The sequence below is a fragment of the Sminthopsis crassicaudata genome, chromosome 5, assembly GCF_048593235.1.
Source record: "Sminthopsis crassicaudata isolate SCR6 chromosome 5, ASM4859323v1, whole genome shotgun sequence".
NCBI lineage: Eukaryota > Metazoa > Chordata > Mammalia > Dasyuromorphia > Dasyuridae > Sminthopsis > Sminthopsis crassicaudata.
This window is the reverse complement of record NC_133621.1, coordinates 171,847,078-171,868,980: the sequence shown is the minus strand read 5'-3', so window position 1 is coordinate 171,868,980 and position 21,903 is coordinate 171,847,078. Positions and strand designations below refer to the sequence as shown.

The following is a 21,903-nucleotide window of genomic DNA, read 5'->3' as shown; positions in this document are numbered from 1 at the left end:
GCTATTATTTGTTGTGGATTTATAAAGAGCAATCAACATCTTAATTGAGATTAATGGATATATGCTTCTTTTAGATTTGGGAAAGAAAAACTGTCACTTAAATTTGTTTTTTATGCAAGGACACATATTGGCTACTTTCCAGAAAACCCAATTTCTTTTTGTAGCCTACAGGGATCAGAGTTTCAAAAAGAATTTCAACTGAATTGAAAGGCAGCTGAGGAAAGCTAGAACAAACTTAATAAGATAAATTGTAGGCAAAGGAGGGTATCATTACTATTCATACTAAGATAGAATTAAGGATGAGTATCAGTGGGAAACACATTAGAAAGGGAGAAGAAGCCAGATGATGATAATATCTTGTTGATTCTTGTCAGTTTCGGCTCAAATGACCTTTCATAAAGATCACGAGTAAAACAACAAATTGCTTCAATGCTGATTATTATGGTAGTATCAAGAATCAAAAAACTTTTCTGAGCAATTTTATATCAGTAACTTTTATCCCCTTGTGGTATCATTATAAGCTCAATTGCTGCACAGACTAAGGATATTTTCCTTTTCAAACTCTCAATCACTAGGAGAAAAAAGAATTTTTATTTTATTATAGAATATATTCTCTAAGTATATACTTTAATGGCTCTATAATCTCATCCATGTGGATATTTCCTCCACTGGTGCAGGTTATTACCCATTTATGTTCTCTCATCTTGCATGATTCTTTTCTGTCTTCCCCAACAAGGATCTGTCCAAAACATAGGAAGTTTTTTTTCTAGATTTTTTGAGATTGTGTGGATACCAGTATAACACTCAGACTGTCTATATGTTAGCCTTTACTCTTATCATATACCAGTCCACCCTCATTTCTAATAATATTTCTGGATGATACCACTTTTTGGGGTCTTCTGTTGACCATATCATTGTTGGTAAAATCCTGACATCTATTTAGGTACAATATATATATTTCTCCATTACCCTTTAGTTCACCTGCCATTTTGACTTTTCAGAGACTTGGTATTTGATGATTTATAGTTATACAATATTATCCAAAGAGAATTAGTGTTAAAAATCTGAGTTTTTCAATGATTGGTAAATGGTTTAAAAATTGTGGTACCTCAATATAATGGAATATTATTGTGCTTTAAGAAATTATGGATATGGCTAATACAGAGAAGCATGGGAGAATTATGAACTGATACAAAATGAAGTAATAGAACCAGGAAAACAAAATACAGCATGACTTGAAAAAGTCTAAGTAGAAAAAAACAATTACTACTGAATTCTGAACTAAAATGACTCCAAAGAAGAGATATAAGAAAGCCCCAAAGAAATCCCTCTGCTTCTTTGTAGAGGTGGGGAACTGTGGTTATAGAACACTGCTCAAACCAGGCTTTTTAAATACACTGCTTAGTTTGGTTAAGTTTCCCTCTCACCTTTTTATTATTTGTTGTAAAGAATGATTCTCTGGGAGAGCTAGAGAATAGGGGCACATTGGAAAATGTAGATGACTTAAAAAACAAAAAAAATCAATAAAATTTTATTTGAAAAAGATGGGTTTTTTGGTCAGGAAACATTTTGTCAGTTTGATATCATTTGAAGTTTTATACAATTTCCTAATTTCCCAGGTCTCTTTCTTCTTGTTATTTAAATATTCTTGGCCCACCAAGGCAACTAAGTGGTATAATGAATATGGGCCTGGCTATAGGAAGACCTAAATTCAAATCAAGCCTTAGATACTTATTAGACATGTGGGGGAGTCATTCAACCTTGATCTGCCTTAATTTCCTCTGCTGTAAAATGAGTATTACAATGGTAACTACATTCAAGTTTGATCTGTAAAAATATTTGCAAAATACTTAGTACTGTAACTATCACATAGTTGGTGCTTTGTTCCTCGTTCCCTTCCTTGCCATCCTATAGCATTGTCCATTCTTCTGCACCTGCTGAAGGCATATGTATACTAATGATAACCTAAATGCAAATCCCAACTATATGTCATAGCTTAGATTTTTCATCTATTTTCGTTTTCCTTGGTGAATTATTAAAAACTACATATGTTGTATATGTTATGGATCTCATCAAATGGATCCTGCTGTAGTCTGGGACCTGATTGTCTTTGTTCTTGAAGAGGAAGGATACCATGAGATGCAATAAATTGGATTTAAGTGAGGGAGGGCTGTGCAAGATCACCTACCTCATTTCCCCCTCCAGAGCCAATGGCAAGATTGGAGATGGCCCTGGATAAAATGGGAGATACTGGCCTTTCATTCAGTGATTAATGTCAGGTAGTAATTGAAACAAAGAATCTCCTTTTTCACCTAGTCCAAAAAAAAAAATCCAAATAAACAAATATGGGAGGGAAAACCCTCAGGATCTCTGGCCAAAGCAGAAATGATTGCTATCCACATTCAATCTGAATCAATCAGGATCCAAACAATGACCAAATGGAGCTTAGCCTAGGACCCTTTGGTGGCCAATGAGAATCAGACTTGTCTTGGTTCAAGGCAAGATCCTAAAAAAAAAAAATCTAGTTAATAATACCCCCATATTTTGGGTATTATATCCTTACCTACAGATTTTCTTAAAAACCTTTTGGGGCCTGATACCATCATCACAGTATCAACTACAAAAAGGAGCTGCCTTAAGTCCTTACCATTCATTGGGATACCTCTTCTGTGTGGATTCTTTGCTTGGACCCTCCTGTTCCTGTCTCATGTTTTCTTTCAGAAGTGTTCAGGTCTGATTTTATGCTGATTTTGTAGAGATAGGAAAGTAGGCATGTGGTTCAATAGTTTTAATAGCCATTTTTAGATGATAGCACCTTCCACAATTATTTATAATCATTGAGTATTTTCTCCTCTTTCAGATATTTTGTGAATTGATTCCTAAATATTTTCAAAATTGTGTCACCTTCAACACAGATTTTCTTTCTATGCATTCTTGGTCTGATTCAACTACTTACCCTTCATCTTTTTTATGTCATTTTTCCTTTCTCATATAAGTATACTGGAGACTGAGGTATTAGAGTCCAAATATAGTATTTCTACCATCGTTGTTAAAAATAATTGTGTATAGAAATACTGGCAGATTTGCTATATTTTTGGTGTGTATCTGTTGTCTCCTTTCCAGTTTAATCTATAAATATCCTTGGGATGATCTATCTTAGTTGTGTCTCATGCCAAGTTTTAACTTATATTCCCTTCTACTCTGCTATTTTTGTGAGATATTATTGCTCAGAATCTGCCAAGATGTTTTGAAAATGAGTTTATACTCTAAAAGAGTTGGCGTCTTCAGTTGTCATGTGGTAGAGAACTGGAATTAGAATGAAGACCTGAGTTCAAATGTGACCTTAAATACTTCCTAGTTGCATGACCCCAGACAAATCATTTAACTTCTCTTTACTTCAGTTTCTTCAATTGGTAATAATAATAATAATAATAATAATAGTACCTACCTCCCAAGATTGTTGTGAGAGTCAAATGAGATAATAGTTGTAAGACACTCAGTTCAGCAGCACATAGTAGTAGGCAATTAATAAATGGATAATAAATTAATAAATTTTGTTTGAAAAAGATGGATTTTTAGGTCAGGGAATGTTGTGTTAAGTTTGATATCATTTAAAGTTTTACACAATTTCCTGATTTCCCAGCTCACTTTCTTCTTGTTATTCAAATATTCAGCTCATCAAAGCAACTAGGTGGTATTAGAGTCACTATTTCAGCAGATAGCAAGTCAGCAAATCATCAAGAATTTATTAAATACTTACTCTGTGCCAGACAAAGACAGTCCCTGCCTTCAAGGATCTTACATTCTAATAATGGAAGACAACACAGAAAAAGAAAATTGAAAAGGAGGAAGAGAATGGAGGAGAAAGAATACATGTTGGGACATGGTGGGGAATTAAGAGTCCAGGAATGAAGGAGTGGAAGTGGCTAATGTGGGTTTAAAATGGAGGTTTTAGGAGATTTCCAAACAGATGAAGGGGCTGCAGAGGTAGAGGGATCTTTCAAGAGAGAGAATGTGTGGAAGGTTTTGCTATGTCTTTTATACATACCCCAAGGAGATGGCAGATGTCTCTATTGTAGTAATAATATTATTATTTCCATAGTGCTTCATATATCTGCTCTAATCTAAACCTAACAACAACCCTATGAGGTAGGTGCTATCATTATTCCCATTGTACAGATGAGGAAACTGAGTATGAGAGAAGTGAAATGATTTGCCTAGGATCACACAGAGTGTCAACCATTTATCATGGTTGTTGCAAATTTTTTTCCTGATCAATTACTTTTCTTTTAATTTTGATTGACATTTTTATCATGCAGAATGTTTACTTTTGCGTAAGCTAATCCATCCCTTCTTACCCCCAACAGATTCTTTTACTTAATAGTTTAAACATGTATACATATGCTCAATGTTGCTATTTCTTCAGAGGTGTTTTAATGTTTTCCTTAAATGTTATTGTGTATCAAAAATTAGTTTTTAGACATCACAATATTTGCAGATTTAATAAGCTAATCCTTTTACTACAAGCAGCACTAAAGCAGTAGAATGAACCAAAGAACTGGTAAATTTGGACTGATGTGTTGGCAATAACTAAAGAAAAACCCAAGAACAGAATACTCCGTTTCCTAGGAGTGAGTGACACAGATTCTTAGAGACAGGGATTAGTTCTTTTAAAGAAGAACAATAAAAGCAACTTTCAAGTTGGGCTTCACTAAATTTATCTTTTATTTGTGGAAAATTTTTTATTAAAGTTACAGGTTTGAGCATTTTACTTGAAATTTTACATCATCAGGGCAAAGCATAGAGGCACTTCAATTTAATCAGAAAGTTTACTGAGGAGATGTGGGGAGGAAGGATACCGGGAAAGGGGTGAGGAGGTAAGGGCAGATGCAGAGAACTTCAGTTGAGCCATAAAATTCTCAAAAAAATAAATGTTTCTCAATGACTTTTCATATATTAAAATTAATTTTAGTATTTAATAATAGTAAATTGTAACCAGACATTGAGGAACCATTAAGAAAGGACTAAAAATATTTTAACAAATATTTTTAAATTGCTTTTTGAATTTAAGGCACTGGGAGGAGGGAATATAAATATGATTTTTTTAATTATTAATCTCTGTTCTCAAGGAGTTTATAGTCTAATGACTAGTGATGATTCCTATATAATAGATATGGATCCATGAGAAATGTGGTAGAAATAGAAGAGAGTACTGCAAACCCCTTCTAAACTTTAGGTCATTTGTAACTTTATAAGAAAATGTAGTCTGATTGAAAGAAGAAATAATGACCTTGCTCCCTGGACTTAGCTTTTCCCTTTGATGTGTTTCTTTGCCCCTTCATTTAAATGAGAGAATAAATGAGACTTTTATTGTTGTGTAGTCATTCAGTAGAGGCTGACTCTTTGTGACCCCATGAACCATAATATGCCATATCCTTCTATCATCCACTATCTCTCTATCTCCCATGACTCTATCTATCCATTTCATCCTCTGCCATCCCTCTTTCCTTCAATGTTTCCCAAAATCAAAGTCTTTGTTTAAAAAAATCATTCATTTTAAAATTAAACACAAATGAGAAAACGGAAAAGACCCTTTATTACATAGGTTTTTTAAAATGGAAATTTATTGTTTTATATTGAATCCTCTCATGTTCTGCTGTATATATATGAAAATATTCTTTTTGAGTCCTATCTTTTCATTATGTGACCAAATTAGCTTTAGGATTTAAAAACTGGGGAATCCTGAATCTTAGAATTGTTTGGTAGTTTTTGGGCAAATGATCATTACCTTGTTTATAGACTAGCCTTTAGAGATTCTTTTTTTATCAATGAAATTACAGGTCTAGTTCCTATCTATTTTGTTTCTAACAATCTATGAATATCTAAATCACACAAAGTTTTTACGTTGTGTCTGGACTAATCAAGTTTCTCAACAACCACCCACTGCTAACCCCATAATAATAGGTGAAATTCTTAAAAGACCTAACAGCAGCACATTAGGGGGATTGAGTAATTCATGTTCCCTCCCATTGAACTATATAAAAATCAATAATGATTTCACCAAATCCTCTGCCAGTATCATTAATGATGGTTTTTTAAGTCTTAGTTGGCTAAAAACAAACCATTTGATCATAAATAATGTAGGATGTGTTCCACCAAGGTAAGATGTGTATCTCCACATGATATGTCTAGCAGTATAGATGTTTGGCTTGAGGGGAAGCATGAATAGATAGCTCTGGAATCTTGACCTCCTCTGCCAAAAGGAAACAGCGATTCTTGCCTGAAGGGGAGCAAGAGAAAAAGCTAAGTTCGCCCATTCTGTTCTCCTCTGAGAGAGGAGAAACTAAACTATATTTATATCTATCTGCCCCCTAAGTATTATTGGTCGAAGGACATTTTCTTTCAGTTCAAAAAGCAAAAAAGCTTCTAGCTTCCTCAATGACTAGTCTAGTGGGAAGTGGTAGTGATAGCTAGGAAAGGTGGATACTTCAAGCTTATATATGCTTTTGATCAGTTCACACTGATAGTCCACCAGTAAATAGTGAGTGTACCCATCTACCAAAGGGGAAAAAAAACAGAGATCAGAAAATTCTGTAGATTAGAAGGCACCAGGAAGCCTACAGTGTCTGTGAGCTCTTAGATTGGGTAGCAAGATGAGATAACTATCTCATCAGAGAGAGGTCCTAATCTCAATCAAGAAGAAAAAATTGGAAATCAAGCATCCTTGGAAATGCTTGCTTCCCCCTTATTCTTGTTCAGTTATGTTTGACTTTTCATAACCCTATTTGGATTTTCTTAGCAAAGATCCTGGACTGCTTTTCCATCTCCTTCTTCAGCTCATTTTACTGATGATAAGATAAAAAAACTGAGGCAAATAGGATTAAATGACACAAATACAGCTAGTATCTGAGACCAGATTTAAACCCAGATTTAAACTTCCTGACTTATCTGACACATTCCAAAATCTTTCATTTCTCTCCACATTTCTCTCCCTAAAGAGATGTTTATATCACTGGAAAAAAGAAGTTAGGAGTCTTATGTAAAATGTTCCAGACTTAGTTGGAAATCTAGATTATAATAATATAAATTGTAAACATTTATAATCATTTTAGACATTCTGTATACATTTTAATATTGTCCTGCATACCCACACTTTAAAAAATTTAATATTTTATTTCCCCCAATTACATGTAAAAACAATTTTTAACATTCATTTTTAAAATTGAGCTCCCAATTTTCTCTCTGCCCAACCCACCTCATTGAGATAGCAAGCAATTCCTACACATTTTAAAAAGATGTCTTAATTTTAAAACTTTTATCAATAGCAAAGATACATGTTATTTATACATGGCCATAGCTTTCAGTGTGGTATTTCAATATAAATGACATCTCAAGTTAGAATTCCACCTTCTATAACAATCATACAGCAACACATTTACCTTGAAAAAGTTGTTCATACACAGGGCTTATGCAATGAAGTATTCATCAGCTATTTATAAGAGGCTCTGATGAACTTGGACAGACTTCAAGAGATAGTGGAGGAGAGAAGATCCATGGAATCAAGATGAGTCAGATTGACTGAAAAACAACATTTGTCATCAGACTGTGAAGGTAGCCTTGAAGGCTGTACTAGTGGAATATAGCTCGGATAGGACCTACCAAGTTGAAAAAGCTTCCAATGTAGTTCCAGTAATCAGTACATGTTTCCTGAGTTTCAGATAAAAGAAAGTTTGAAAAGTTCAATATTAGAAATTACTTACTAACTGATGTTTTGGGAACATAGCCACTCATGAAGACCATCTCTCAAGGTATGGTAGATTTACCATCTGTATTCAACAAAGGAGATCCCAAGACAATGAAATCACACATCTTGAAAATAGAGAAGAACAAATATTAAAAGGAAAAAAATTAAATAGTGAATGCCTGACTCATTTTGTTAATGAATAACTGTGTCTTATCCAAGATCACACTGTTTGTAAGTAGGTCAGCTGAAAATTTGAATTGAGGTCTCCTCTGGTTCAATTCATTGCCTTTTCCACTACATCGAATTGTTTCCCTATCATTGTCCCCATTAGCTGTAATACATAAATGAGGTCAATAGTTTTTTTTTAATCAATCTATAATATTTCTTAAGCATTTACTATGTAAGTAGAGGCACTGGATTGGGTATTGAGATACAAATTTAAAGAATGAAACAATTCCTACAAAGCTTTCATTATAAATACTAACTAATAGCTGTGATAATTGTGGGCTTTACTAAGTCATTTTATTTCTCTCAGAATCTTATTTCGTATCTGCAAAATTATTGGGCAGAATTGAATTACCTGTAAGATTCTTTCCAAATGAAAATTATGACAGATGCCAAATCTTGTCCTGTCTACCATATCATCCATTCCTAATATCAATATTATACTTTTATAAGCAAATGAAAGGATCTACTTAAAAATGATTGATTTTTTTTAATGTAGTAGAAGTTTTCTCAACTTGTGAACTTTCACAATGTGAATTCATTGTGCAAAAATGTGACTGTTGGGATTCAGTCTGTGGAATATCAAACAAATTACCTATGATGAGCTCATAGATCTTAGTTGCTCAACCCCAGATTAGCAAGAGCAGAATTGGCATGTTGTAGCATAAAAGGTAGGTCTCCCTATGTCCAAATATAGACATTGACTCATGAAGTCTGAGCTAAATATCCACAGAACACAGTGATAGTACTCAAGTAGCCAGAATGACATCATTCTGCATATGTCTACCTTTTGTCAGATTTTTGGTAATAGCTCTTTTGGGGCGATTCTTATTCCTCATGGTTTTCATCAGTTGCCTTTATCTATTTTAAAAAGAAGATAATTATCTGTTCCAGACATTACATTTCCCCTAACTAATACACTATAATTTTTTTTCTGTGTCTGACATAGTATCTGTTTTTCCTAGCTCTAGCTTTGTAAACCATATCAGGATGGTGGCTAAATAAGATAGATCTTTAAAAAAAAAAAAAAAAAAGACTTGCTTACTCAGCTATTGATTAGTGTCTTAGAATTTCTCTTTTTTGCTTTACTGACAAACCAGTTTTTCCTCTTAACACCTAATAGCATGGTGTATTCCAGTCTAAAGTTGCACCATCAGCTACTTTGTCAGCCGAATTTTCATTGCAGACTCATCAGGTCAGAACCTCAGAGATCATCAGGATATGTAAACTATTCTGTGAATAAACAGTCCTCCCAGTTAAGAGGAAAGAACTCTTCCTGGGTAAAATTTAGTAAATTACTTCTCCAGAAAGCTAAAGGATAACTGGACATAAATGAGCACAAAAATTTGTACTAGAATATGAATGATTATTTTTTTAAAGAAATTTGAGTGAATCCAAAGCACTAAATAAGTTAAGATGCTACTGAACTGTGTCTAAAATATCTTTATCTCTCTAATATAAAAAATAATAGCTAACATTAATATAACACTTTAATGTGTACAAAGTACTTTATTTGTAGTAGCTCCTTTGAATGTCACAACCATAGTTCATATTATTCCCATTTAACAGATGATGAAACTGAGGCTTGTTGAGATTGAAGTGCCATTTTTAAACTTTTTATTTTCAAAACATATGCATAGTTTTCAACATTCATCCTTGAAAAACCTTGTGTTTCATTTTTTTCTCCTTCCTTTTCTCCTACTCTCTAGAAGAAAGTAATCCAATATACATTAAACATGTACAATTCTTCTATACATATTTCCACAATTATGCTGCCCCAGAAAAATCAGATCAAAAATTAAGAAAAAAATCAGAAAGAAAACACAAGCAAACAACAATGAAAAAGGTGAAAATACTATTTTTTGATTCACATTCAGTCCCTATAGTCCTCTTTCTTGGTGCTCTCTCCATCACAAATCTATTAGAATTAGCTTGAATCACCTCATTGTTGAAAAGAGGCATCTATCAGAATTGATCGTCACATAATCTTGTTATTTCTGTGTACAATGTTCTTGAAGTGATTTTTCCATGGTGAAAAGGCTAATAATTGTCAGAGGCAGAATTTGAAATTAATTCTTCTAATTTGAAATCTAGCATCCTGTTATGTTACATTTTAATTACACAGCATTTTATTCTGCTATATTTACTGTGCTGTGGTACCACCAGCTTTGGCATTGGTAGCCCTAAGTTGGTAACCAGAATAGAATAGAGATGGATACTAAGCAACCTTGACATTAGGTTCTATACTAATTGTTGTAGTTGTTTTTGTTTAAGTTTAAAGGTAATTAATCAGATTTGGCCTGAGTTTACTTATGGAAGATTCAAACTCACATTTAGAAAGTTTTTACTTTATCATCAAAATGATAAAAAAAAAAGTTTTCATAAAAATAGAATTGGTTTTATTCTACTAGATCTTCAAATAAAAAGTAACTGACTTAATATTGATATTAATTTTAAATATTTTAAATTTTAGTGGGTATAAGAAATCATTAAATAAAGAGTCTTTAGTTAGCATAGACCATTCAGTAAGCATTTTAAATTTTTGAGTATTAGACATTATGTTAAGTGCTGGAGGAGATATAAAGAAAGAGAAACAGTCTTTATCCTCTAGAGGTGAAAGGGTGGGGAGACCAGGAAAAACTTCCTGTGGATGGTGGGATTTGAACTGAGTGCCGAGGCTAAAAAGAGAGATTCTAAGACATGAAGGTAAAGAGGAGGAGAATTTCAGATATAAGGGCTAGTCAGCATGGAAGGTATGGAAATGAGAGAGGTCTGGCTGGCTGGATTAGAGAGTGCCAGAGGGGGAATGATGGGTGAAACTGGAAAACTAGATTAGGGACAGGTTGTAAAGTGCTTTAAAAACTAAACAGAGTAGGTTCTATTTTACTCTGAAAGTAATACGAAGCCTTAAATTACTGAAAAGGGAAGAGGCAACACGAACAGGTCTATACTTGTAGAAAAACATATTGACACTATATGGAAGATTGATTGGGATAGATTTGAGGCAGTGAGACCAATGAGAAAGTTATTGAATAGTCCACTGAAGAGGGCACAAGAGCCTGGACTGGAGTAGTGACTGTGGCAGTGGAAAGAAGGGGGACACATCTGAGAGACACGGAGGAGAGAGGAATAAGCTTTGACAACTAATTGGACAAGTGAAGTGGAGAGTAAAGAGTAGAGAATGTCACTTGGCGAATCTGGGTAAAAGAAATTGGATTTGGGAAGTTCCAGGGAGGAGTGATATGGTCAGAGTAATCTCCTTATCCAGCCCCTCATTTAAATCAGGTTGATTTTCTTTAAAAATTATTGAGATCTTTCTCAGACTTGATTGGCTCAGGAAACAAGATTTAGACTGTTGACATTATTTTCTCTTTTTCTGAGTATAAAGCAGCTACAAGGTACTCTAGGGCTCCTCTATGATGTTTGTCAGAAATTCATGATGTACAACTCAGACAAAGAGAACTGTGTTCAGCTGAATCAACTTAAGATATCTTCTATCTTTATCCTTGTGCTATGGCTAAGTAAGTCTCTTTTTGTAAATCATTGAATCACTTATGAATTTTTCATTCTGTTATAATATTGAACCTAAACAACCAGGGGATTCAGCCCAGAACAGTAGGTTTTTTGAGAAAATATAAGTTTAATTTGTTATGTTGACTTTGAGATTCCAGTGGAACATCTAATTCAAAATGTGCAATTGGCATTTGGTCATGGAGTACTAGAGCTCAGAATACAGACTAGAGCTAGCTACATGTGTTTAGGATTATTTACATAAAGGTGATAATTTTTTCTTAAATTTTTTTCTTTAATAGTATTTTATTGTCAAAATATATGCAAAGATAATTTTCAATATTCACCTCTGCAAATACTTGTGTTCTAAATTTTTCTTCTTTCTACCCCCTCATCCCTTCCCTGAACAGCAAGCAATTGGATATAGGTTAAACATATGCAATTCTTTTAAACATATGGCCATATTTGTCATATTGTGCAAGAAAAATCAGATCAAAAGGGGAGGGAACATGAGGGGAAAAAACAAGTAAGCAAAGAACAACAAAAAAGGATTTTTGTTTTGATCCACATTCAGTCTTCATAGTTCTCTCAGGATGCTAATGGCTCTTTCCCTCACAAGTGATAATTGAATCACTTTTAGGCTGATAAGATCAAGTAAGAAAATATGGAGAAAAAAAGAGAAGAGCATCTAGAATAGAGCCTTGGGCGGGGGTGGGGTGTGGAGTGGGAGTCTAATCCACAATTCCTGTACGAAGATCTAGAAAAAAAGAGATGAGGAGTGGAACCCAGGGAGACAATGCCACAACAACTCTGTGAGGAGAGGAGTGTCAAATACTGTAGAAGTCAGAAAGGATGAAGATAAAAGGAAATGGTATTAGGTATTAGGTCTGGCAACTAAGACTAATTTTAGAGTAATCTTACTTGAGTAATGAAATTAGAAGACAAATTGCAAATGCTTTACGGGAGAGTGAGAGGACAGAAAGTAGGAGAGGAGAGCAGAAATAACCTTTTCAAATTTAACTGAGAAGACGAGGCAAGGTATAGTATAATAGAGCGGATGGTGGGATCTAATGAGAATTCTTCAGGAAGGAAGAGACTAGGATCTATCTGTAAGCAGCAGGAACCAGAATATAAGGAGATACTGAAGATTAGGGAGAAAATGTAGGTGATAGTAGGCAATTTGCAGGATTGCCACTACTGCAATTATACCACAAAGGAATCAAGAAAGAGGGAAAGGATTTATAGCACAAAAATATTTATAGCAGTTCTTTTCATGACAGCCAAAAGCTAAAAATTAATGGGATATTCTCCTGTTAGAGAAGGCTTAAACAAATTGGGATATAAGAATGTAACGGTATCTTAAGAATGATGAAAAGGATAATTTCTATGAATGATTGCAGAGAGAAAATAGTAAACTAGGGGAACGATCTATTTAATAATCACATTATAGAGAATAACAATTTGGAAAGACCTTGACATACAAAAATTCCAATGATAAATCATTATTCCAATGAATGGAAATGAAACATGTCTCTCATGTCCTATTGGAGAGATGATGAACTTAAAATACAGGGACACAATTTTTTAGAAATGGTTAATTTTTGAATGGGGAGGAAGCACAGCCATGCAGCTATATATCAAGGCTTTATTTTGAGATATGAAAAACTACTCAGTAGAATGCAGAGGAAGAGAAGAATTAAAGATTATTAATAATTTAATAATTATTAAAATAAAAATTAAAAAAGAGAAAAGAGGAAGCTTTGGTGGATAGCCTCATTCTGGATATGAAGTATGAGGTAAAGTCCTCTATTGAGAAAAAGGAGAGAGGATATGCCAGGGGGTACTTGTGGAGAAAAGAGAGTGTTTATAGTGAGTGTGATAGAGAATTGATTAAGAAGAGCTGAGGGATTGCCTTGTTATAGTGAATTTCTAGTTGAGATTAGATAACAGAAATTTGTTATGGACACAATCAGGACACTCAGATTTGTGATTTTCTCCAGCTCTCTTCAACAACAGATTAAGTAGAAGTGATGGAAGTGAATGCTGGTAATAAATAGAGTGTTTGGAGTCTGGCAAGGTGTGATCAACAACACCACCAAAAAAAGAAACCAGAGGAATAATAAATTTTCAAATAGAGAATAGAAAAAATTGAACTGGTTCACAAGGAAGTTGAAAATGGGGATGGGAGGAGAACATAGTCAAAGTAGAGGTGATAACTGGGTAAGTACTGAGAATTGGAAGGATCAGGGATAACAGGATAAAGAATAAAGTTAGGGATAATAAGGCATAGAACATAGGAAGTTAAAATACTATATAGTTTTGCCCCATTTTAGAATCTTCCTCTAATCCCATTATTCAGCAACATCTCCTTAGAGGTTCAAAAATCAAATTTATCATTCAATCCAGATGCTGGTAGATGTTATCTACCAAGAAAATTGTCTCCCTTTCTCATTGAATTCTCATTGAATTAACTCACTGTAATCTTCCTCTCCACCTTCAACTCCTGGCCTTATTTTAGGAGTTTTAATAATAAATCTTAAAGCTTCATCAAAAACTTTAACTTCCCAGCTCTTAAATCAACTCTACTCCCATAATCTACTCTTCCATTCTACCTAGATTGTACAGGTCATTCCATTTCCATGTTAAAGAACAATGAATTTCCTTTGAATGATTATACTATTTTCCATAGAAATCACAACTAAAGATCTATTTCTCCTTGATGAACTCAAGATGAACTATATACCAAAGTATGAAAAAACTTTGCAAAGGTGATTGCCAAGCCACTGGAGATGATCTTTGAAAGAGCTTGGAGAATGAAGGGGTGTCACAAAACTAGAGGATGACAAAAAGCTGTTTTATTTTTCCAGGAAGAGAGATGAGAATGGAATCTGAAAATTGTCGGTAAATGAGTTTAACTTACTTAGAATTCTTGTAAAATTCTACAATGTATTATCAAATGGATGGTTAGTAAATGTGAAGGGAAATAAACAATGACCACAAAAAACCAGTGTGACTTCCTTAAAGTCAGATGATGTCAGCTTAGCAAAGAAGAACTGCCAGGTGGAACATAAAGGCAAGAGTAGCCAGATTTTATCTTTCCAGCTCCTAACTTTATCATGTACCCAGGCATGTGGTCCTGAGTTTAGTGTTACAAAGATCATTTCCTTTTCCTCAACCTTTTTAATTCATTAAAACCCCTACTGTAGAATTTTACTCATGACATATAGATTATAATTTATATCTGAACTCCCCACAGTAGATAATAAAAGAGGGCATAATATAAATTGGATATAGAACAGATAGTTTATCACTACATGGATGAGATGCTAAACAGAGATTCATAGCATGCATTAACAGAATTGCTTAAACAAGAGTCAATAACTTAGCTTTCAACTGCTGTTACAATATTTTAGTAGTTAAGTCTTAGAAAGAGATAAACCAGTTAGAAAAACTGTTAATTAATAGTTGACCTTTCATCTGGGCTCAAGGCAGACCAGCTCTGCTAGACCAGGTCAAGTTTTGCCTTCCTGCTGGTAGAGGTCCTGTTCTTAAGTACTTTTCCATTCATCTGCTACTTCCAAGGACATCACAGCTGCCACATTCACTTCTTGGAATCCATAAGATCACTGTAGTCCTCGGCAAGCTCACCCTGTTTTATTCCTTTACTCATAGTCAGAGAAGTGACACAAAACAACACACACACAAAGGAGCAGAGAGAGCCATAAGAAGTATTTATTTAGTCCCTCCCAGACACACCTGGGAGCCATCCCAACTCCCACCATGTGCTCCTGGAACCTAACCTGCTCCAAGTATCTCAGGTTTAAATAACAAAACACTCAAGCTTTTTCATTGGATAGATTAAAAGGAAGTGACCATCTTTGACCAAGGGCCACCAATGTGATCTGATTCCTGTGGGTCACATCACTTCCTATAACTTCACTAACTTCCTACATCCCAAGGTTCAAGGTGTGGAAAGAGAGATCATATGACTTCCTGATACCTGAGGCCCAGGACCTCATCTTCCCGCTCTGGGTATGGGGATCATGTGACTTAGTCTCATAAATTGAGAAAGCTTCATCCAATCAGTCCCATTCAACCCCATTTGAGGTTTTCTTGGCAAAGACTTTGGAGGGGTTTGACTTTTCTGCTCCAGCTAGCAAATGTCCGAGGCTATTTGAGTAGCACCTGTATCTGATACAAAGTCAGGCACCCTATCCACTGTACCACCTCGATGGTGAACTCCCCTTATTCAGGTTCAAATTAGGGACAAATTCTTGTCTTGAGTCCTTATCCAGGACATTTTCCCCCCATAGTAAATTAAGAGAAAAATCATCTAATTAGGTCAAAAAACAAAGCAAATGCAGAAAAATCAAGCAATCCACAAATGGATCTACTCTATTACACATTCTAGCGCCTATGGGAGAAGTAACAATTCTCCAGTAATTTCAAATTCTGGAGTAAGGCTAGAACACCTCCCAGACTGGAGTTCTCCTGACTGCATCATATAAACACCATATGATCTGGGCCTTCTTGCTTCCCTCTGCCTCATCTGTAAACCAGCTCTCTTAGAGAACTCCTAGCCTTTCTGTTATTACTTTTATTTATTATTATTTTTTAAAATTTTATTTTAAAAAACAAACAGAATAAGAAAAACAAAAAAGGAATATAAAACAAAAGAGAACATTGTCACGTACCCATCAGGAAGGATTTAAAATATATGAGAATAAATTACCAGATCAAGAAAGTATATATATATATATCAGTAGAAGAGATTACATTCATAAATACCCATTTTTCTTTACTTAAAAAAAATTTTTTTTATGCTGTTACTACTTTTTACATCTGCCACAAGGAAACTTTGCCTTTTATTTCTTCTCTGACTCAAAACTACCATTTGTTGCTTCAGTACTGAACAGCTGCTGCCATCTGCTGAAGCTGTCATCTGCTTTTGGAACCCTTCTACCTCAGGGGAGTGTTATCCCTCTTACAGCATGAGCCAGACTTAGGGCTCATCTGCGCCTGTTCAGCCCTTGTAAGCCAGGCTTATCCCACATTCACCTGATGTGCTAAAAGGTCACTAAGGTGTCTTGCTTACTCATCTCCTAATAGAACAGTTTCTGTCCTCATTTCTCCTAACAGAACAGTTTCTGTTCTCATTTGTAGTTGGCTTCCTCTTATCTCTAAGCTTTTATCTCCTTTTACCTCAATGTTCAGACTACATGTCTCTGGCCTGGTCTGGATCGCTCCTTGTCTTTGGATAAGCCTATTTATTTACCTTTCTAATTCTCATCATGCTTCTGGCTATGCAAATTGACTCGAAGATTGGATAATTCTCAAGCAGGCATTTAGCAATACTGGAGGAGAGGGATGGATCAGACTAATGACTTTTGGTCTACCTGTCACCATCGCATTGTGTGGGACAGTCGGCACCACAAAAACAATTAGACTCTCAGAGTAAGAAAAGCAAAAAAAGGGGTTTATTATGATCTCTACAGAAAGGGCAACTCCTAATCGACAAGGTATCAATTTTGCATAAACTGCAAAACACAAGATTAAACGGAAGAGATGTTCCCCCACACACACACTTTTGACCTTTTCTTCCATTGTCTGGGGGAATCCAGGCTTATGGAAACATGGAAATCTATCTCAGAAACAAAAGAATAAATTGCCTTTAAAAGAAGGACTTAAATGCTCATTAAGAGGTAGTGGGAAACAGAAGGAGAATGTTCATTCAAGAAAATCGAACACCTGCAACTTTTTAGCTATAGCTTAATTTATTACAAAATCTCAAGTCATAATTAGTGGAAGCCACATCCTTATGAGAGAATTTTCACTCAGTTTGACATATGACATTTGGCACATTGATATTTCCTATAAGTAGGCTGAAATATTTCTCAGAATAGAGAGTGAGACTGAGGCAAATTTAAGTGTACAGGATACATTTCACCAGGATCTTCTTTATAACAATATTTTTGAGGGCAGAATCTGTTTCATTTTTGACTTTGTATCCCTAGCACCAGTGCCTAGCACATAGTTGATTGATAATAGAGACTTTTTCATTGAAAAAGAAACAAGTTGAAAAACAATTGGGATTCAACCAACCTAAAAAAGTTAAGTTATGTTTGTCAATGACAAGCTCTTAATTAACAAATATCTCTGTAGTGATTGGGCAACACAGAATAGAGATAACCTTCTCACCTCTACCCACTCCTGGACCCATTTCTTAGATCTGGGATAAAAGATGAAAAACAAAAGTAGGAAAGTCCTGCCCCTTTCACCAACTGAGTTCATGGCACCCATGCTGTGAATGAGCTGTCAGAAAAGTCATACAATCATAAATAGCAGAGTTTTTTTTTAAACTCTAAATTTAGTGCTCTTTTTTTTTACTTTTATAAAATAATTTCTAAAATATTGCATAGCCTAACATTCAATCTAACTTAACTACGTTCCTGTTTGCTCTTCATAATCTATTTTGAATTATAGCTGCTTTTTTCTCTATTATTCTTTGGGACCGAACAAGAAAATTTTGTTTCTGACTTGATGAAGATAAACATTAAGAAGATGGAACAATCACATGTAAATAGCAAAATTGCCAGCCTGTGTGCTCCACTGGTATTCTCATATTTCAGAAGAAAGTGAGAGAGGTCCCCTGAACATTGGATGAAGCCCATGTGATGAACTTATGAGAGGATGTGGAGGAAGTTTGCAGGTATCAGTAGTTACAATCTGAATCACTGGAAGGAACATCCACTTAACTAAGGTAATAGGGTCTTGATATTTGGATACATGCAGGGTACATTGAGCCAAAGAAGTTGAATTTGAATCCTAGTTCTTTTGCTTGCCAGTAGTATAGCTTTGAATAAACTACTGAGCTTTGGTTTCTTATAGTGTAAAATGGAGGGGTGGGATGATAACTAAGATTCCTTACAACTTTAAATGTATGACTCTCATTTTAGAGGGAGGTGGTCATAGTTTTGGGGAATCAAGCAAAACCCTCAAACTTTCTGTAGGTTGTGCTACAAAGATTGGCTTTAGATAAATCTAGGTGTTGTCCCTGTTTCAAATTGGTTTTTCTTTCCTAATGTTTTTAAACAATTAGTTATACAGTGGTCCATTTTTATTATTAGGATAACCATATGTGGTCATCTAATACGCAGAGACAAATATTTCTATTTATGCTGTAACTTACTATTTCTGGAAGTTGACATTCTTGCTTCTGCAGGGTGGGACTCCAATATAAATTTGGGCACTGTTAAAACCTGGCACGAATTTCCTAGAGAACCAGAGACACTCCCCAGCTCTGTCTAATGTTTTAAAAGGTTGACTTTTGCAAATGTGAAAAATTTACAGACAAGCAAATGATAAAATTTTAGAAAGGGTTTTAGAGATCTTCTAATTCAATCTCCTTAAAGATAAAGCAACTGAAGTTCAGAGGAGAGGAGAAACTCACACAAACTCATGACTAAAAGTCCTAACTTCCTCACGGGCTTTTTAAAATTAATTTTTTATCTAATATTTTCCCCCAGTTACATTCAAAAGAATTTTTAAATTTGTTTTTAAGATTTTTGAGTGTGAAGTTTTCTCCCTTATCCCTACCCGCAATTAAGAAACCACATGTGAAGTTATTTCCATACAAGTCCAGTTGTAAGAGAAAACATAAATCTCCCACCCTAATGAAAATAAAACCCTCAAGAAAAATTAAGTTGAAAATAAAGAGAGATACAGAAATAGAGAATGTTTCAATCTGTATTCAGACTTGATCAGTTTCTTCTCTGGATATATATAGGATTTTTATCATAAGTCTTTCAGAGCAGGTATGGATGATTATACTACTGAGAATAACAAAGCTATTTACAGCTGGTTATCCCCAGAACATTTTTATTTGTTTATATACAGTATTTTTCACTTTATTAATGGAGGACTTTCTACGTTGCTTTTTTTCCCCCCTGAGAGCCTCCTGCTGATCATTTCCCAGAAAACAATAATATTCCATCAGAAAAAACTTGCTTTCAAAAAAATTTTTTTATAATTATTATTGCTAACAACAAGACTATACAACAATCAATTCTGATGGACGTGGCTCTCTTCAATATTGAGATGATTCAAAGCAGTTCCACTTGTGCAATGATGAAGAGAACCATGGGAACAGTGTGAAACATAACATATAGCATTCTCACTCTCTTTGTTGTTATGTGCTTGCTCAGTTTTTCTTTTTCTTCCTTCTTGATCTGCTTTTTCTTGTGCATCAAGATAACTGTATAAATATGTATACATATATTGGATCTAACATTTATTTCAACATACTTGACATATATTAGACTACCTGCCATCTAGGGGAGTGGGTGGTGGGAAGGGGGGGAAAATTTGCAACAAAGAGTTATGCAAGGGTCATTGTTGGAAAAATTACCCATGCTTTGTAAATAAAAAGCTTCAATAAAAGAAAATTATTATTGTTAATTGTATTTCCCCCTACTTATTCTCTCACTTCTTTCACCTTGTCCTTCCTCAAAAGTGTTCTGCTACTGACCACTCCCTCCCCCAATATGCCTTCTCTTTTATCACCCTCCCCTTCCCATATTCCATTCCCCTCCTATTTTCCTGAAGGATAAGATGGATTTCTATACCTCTGTTGAGTATGTATGTTATTTATTTGAGCCAGTTATGATGAGAGTAAGGTTCACTCACTTTCCCTCTCCTCCCCCTCTTCTTCTCCACTGTAAAAGCTTTTTCTTGCCTCTATTTTTATGGCAGATAATTTACATCATTTCACTTATCCCTTTCCCTTTCTCCCAGTACATATCTCTCTCAACCTTTAATTTCATCATTTTTCAAAAAGATATTATCCCATCATATTCAACTCATTCCCATGCCCTCTGTCTATATATACTCGGTCTAACTAGCATAATAATGAGAATGTTCTAATGAGTTACAAGTATCATCCTCCCATGTAGGAATGTAAACAGATAAACCTTATTAAATCCCTTATGATATCACTTTCCTGATTGCCTCCTTATGCTTCTCCAGAATCCTGTATTTTAAATCATATTTTCTATTTACTTCTGATCTTTTCATCACAAATACTTGAAAATCCTTTTTCATTGAATGACCACTTTTTCCTATGAAAGATTATACTCAGTTTTGCTGGGTAGGTGATTCTTGGTTGCAATTCTACCTCCATTGCTCTCTGGAATATCATATTCCAAAATGGGCTTTTTTTTCTTAAAAAGCTTAGATTAAACAGTTTAATCAGCCAATTAATTTTCAATAAACATTTAAAAAATATTTCTTGCTGTTTTCGTTGTCTGACTCTCCATGGCCCCATTTGGGATTTTCTTGGCAAGATACTAGAGTGGTTTGCATTTCCTTCTCCAGCTCCAGCTTAATAACAGATGGGGAAACTGAGGCAAAGAGGGTTAAGTGACACTACCATTAAGTGGCTGAGGTCTAATTTGACTCATGTCCATACTCCAGGTCTATCACTCCGTCCACTACACTACCTAACTGTCCTATAAAAAACTTACTCTCAATTAATAAGCCAATTGCTAGACAGCATTCATTAAATAGTTACTATTTGCTACCCTGGAGATGCAAAGACAACCCCCCCCCCCAATAGTACCTGTCCTGAAGCTTACATCCTTTCTAGGAGGACAATATATACATATATGAGAATATGCAATATATATATGTGTGTGTGTATATATATATATATACAGAAAAAATACAAGGGTAGGGGAGAAGACTTTAGGAACTGGAGAGTGAAGTGGGAAATAAAGAACAATTTCAGGTACAATGTGGGGTTTGAGTGGAGTTTTAAAGGAAGGCAAAGATTCTAAGAGCTAGAGGTGAGGAAGGAGGGCATTTCAAGCAAAGAGTAAGATTTATACAAAAATATGGAGGTGGGAGATGGAATTTTGTGCTAGAGGGACAGAAAAAAAGGCCAGTTTGACTAGATCTACTATACAACTAATAAATCAAATTCTCAATAGCATTTATTAAGTGCTTACCATTTACTACACTAGGAATGTGGAGGCCAAAATAAAATAAGACCTGCCCTGAAGGAACTTACATTTTCCTGAATCTATACAAAATTCAATAAACATATATTATATAAACATTAATATAATTTATAAATATTAAAAATATGTACATATATAGTATTGTACAATTCAGTTCATTTATTAAGAGCTTACTAGGAAATACACTTTTCTTTGATCCCTATCCAGTTGTAACCCTTGATTACAACAAGGTAACAATCAAGTCAGTATCATAAACTTGTCTCTCATAAAGACAACTTTAGGATTCATTCCCATGACCAGTCATCATCTTAGGACTGTATGCACCTCATCCCAAATCCATCACAATGAATGGAAAAGTAAATAAAATGAATCAAACAGTAGTGATTGCTTTTGCTCTTTCTTCTCTTT

The 21,903-nt window shown here is 34.7% G+C and overlaps 1 long non-coding RNA gene across 1 annotated transcript; it reads right to left on the bottom strand.

Annotated features, from left to right (window-relative positions):
• Positions 1-4,798: 4,798 nt before the first annotated feature.
• LOC141542541 (uncharacterized) lies at positions 4,799-7,865 on the bottom strand. Its single transcript, XR_012482193.1, has 3 exons — positions 7,761-7,865; positions 7,440-7,578; positions 4,799-6,280 (listed from the first exon to the last, which is right to left on the bottom strand). It is a non-coding gene; the product is annotated as an uncharacterized LOC141542541 (long non-coding RNA).
• Positions 7,866-21,903: the final 14,038 nt, after the last annotated feature.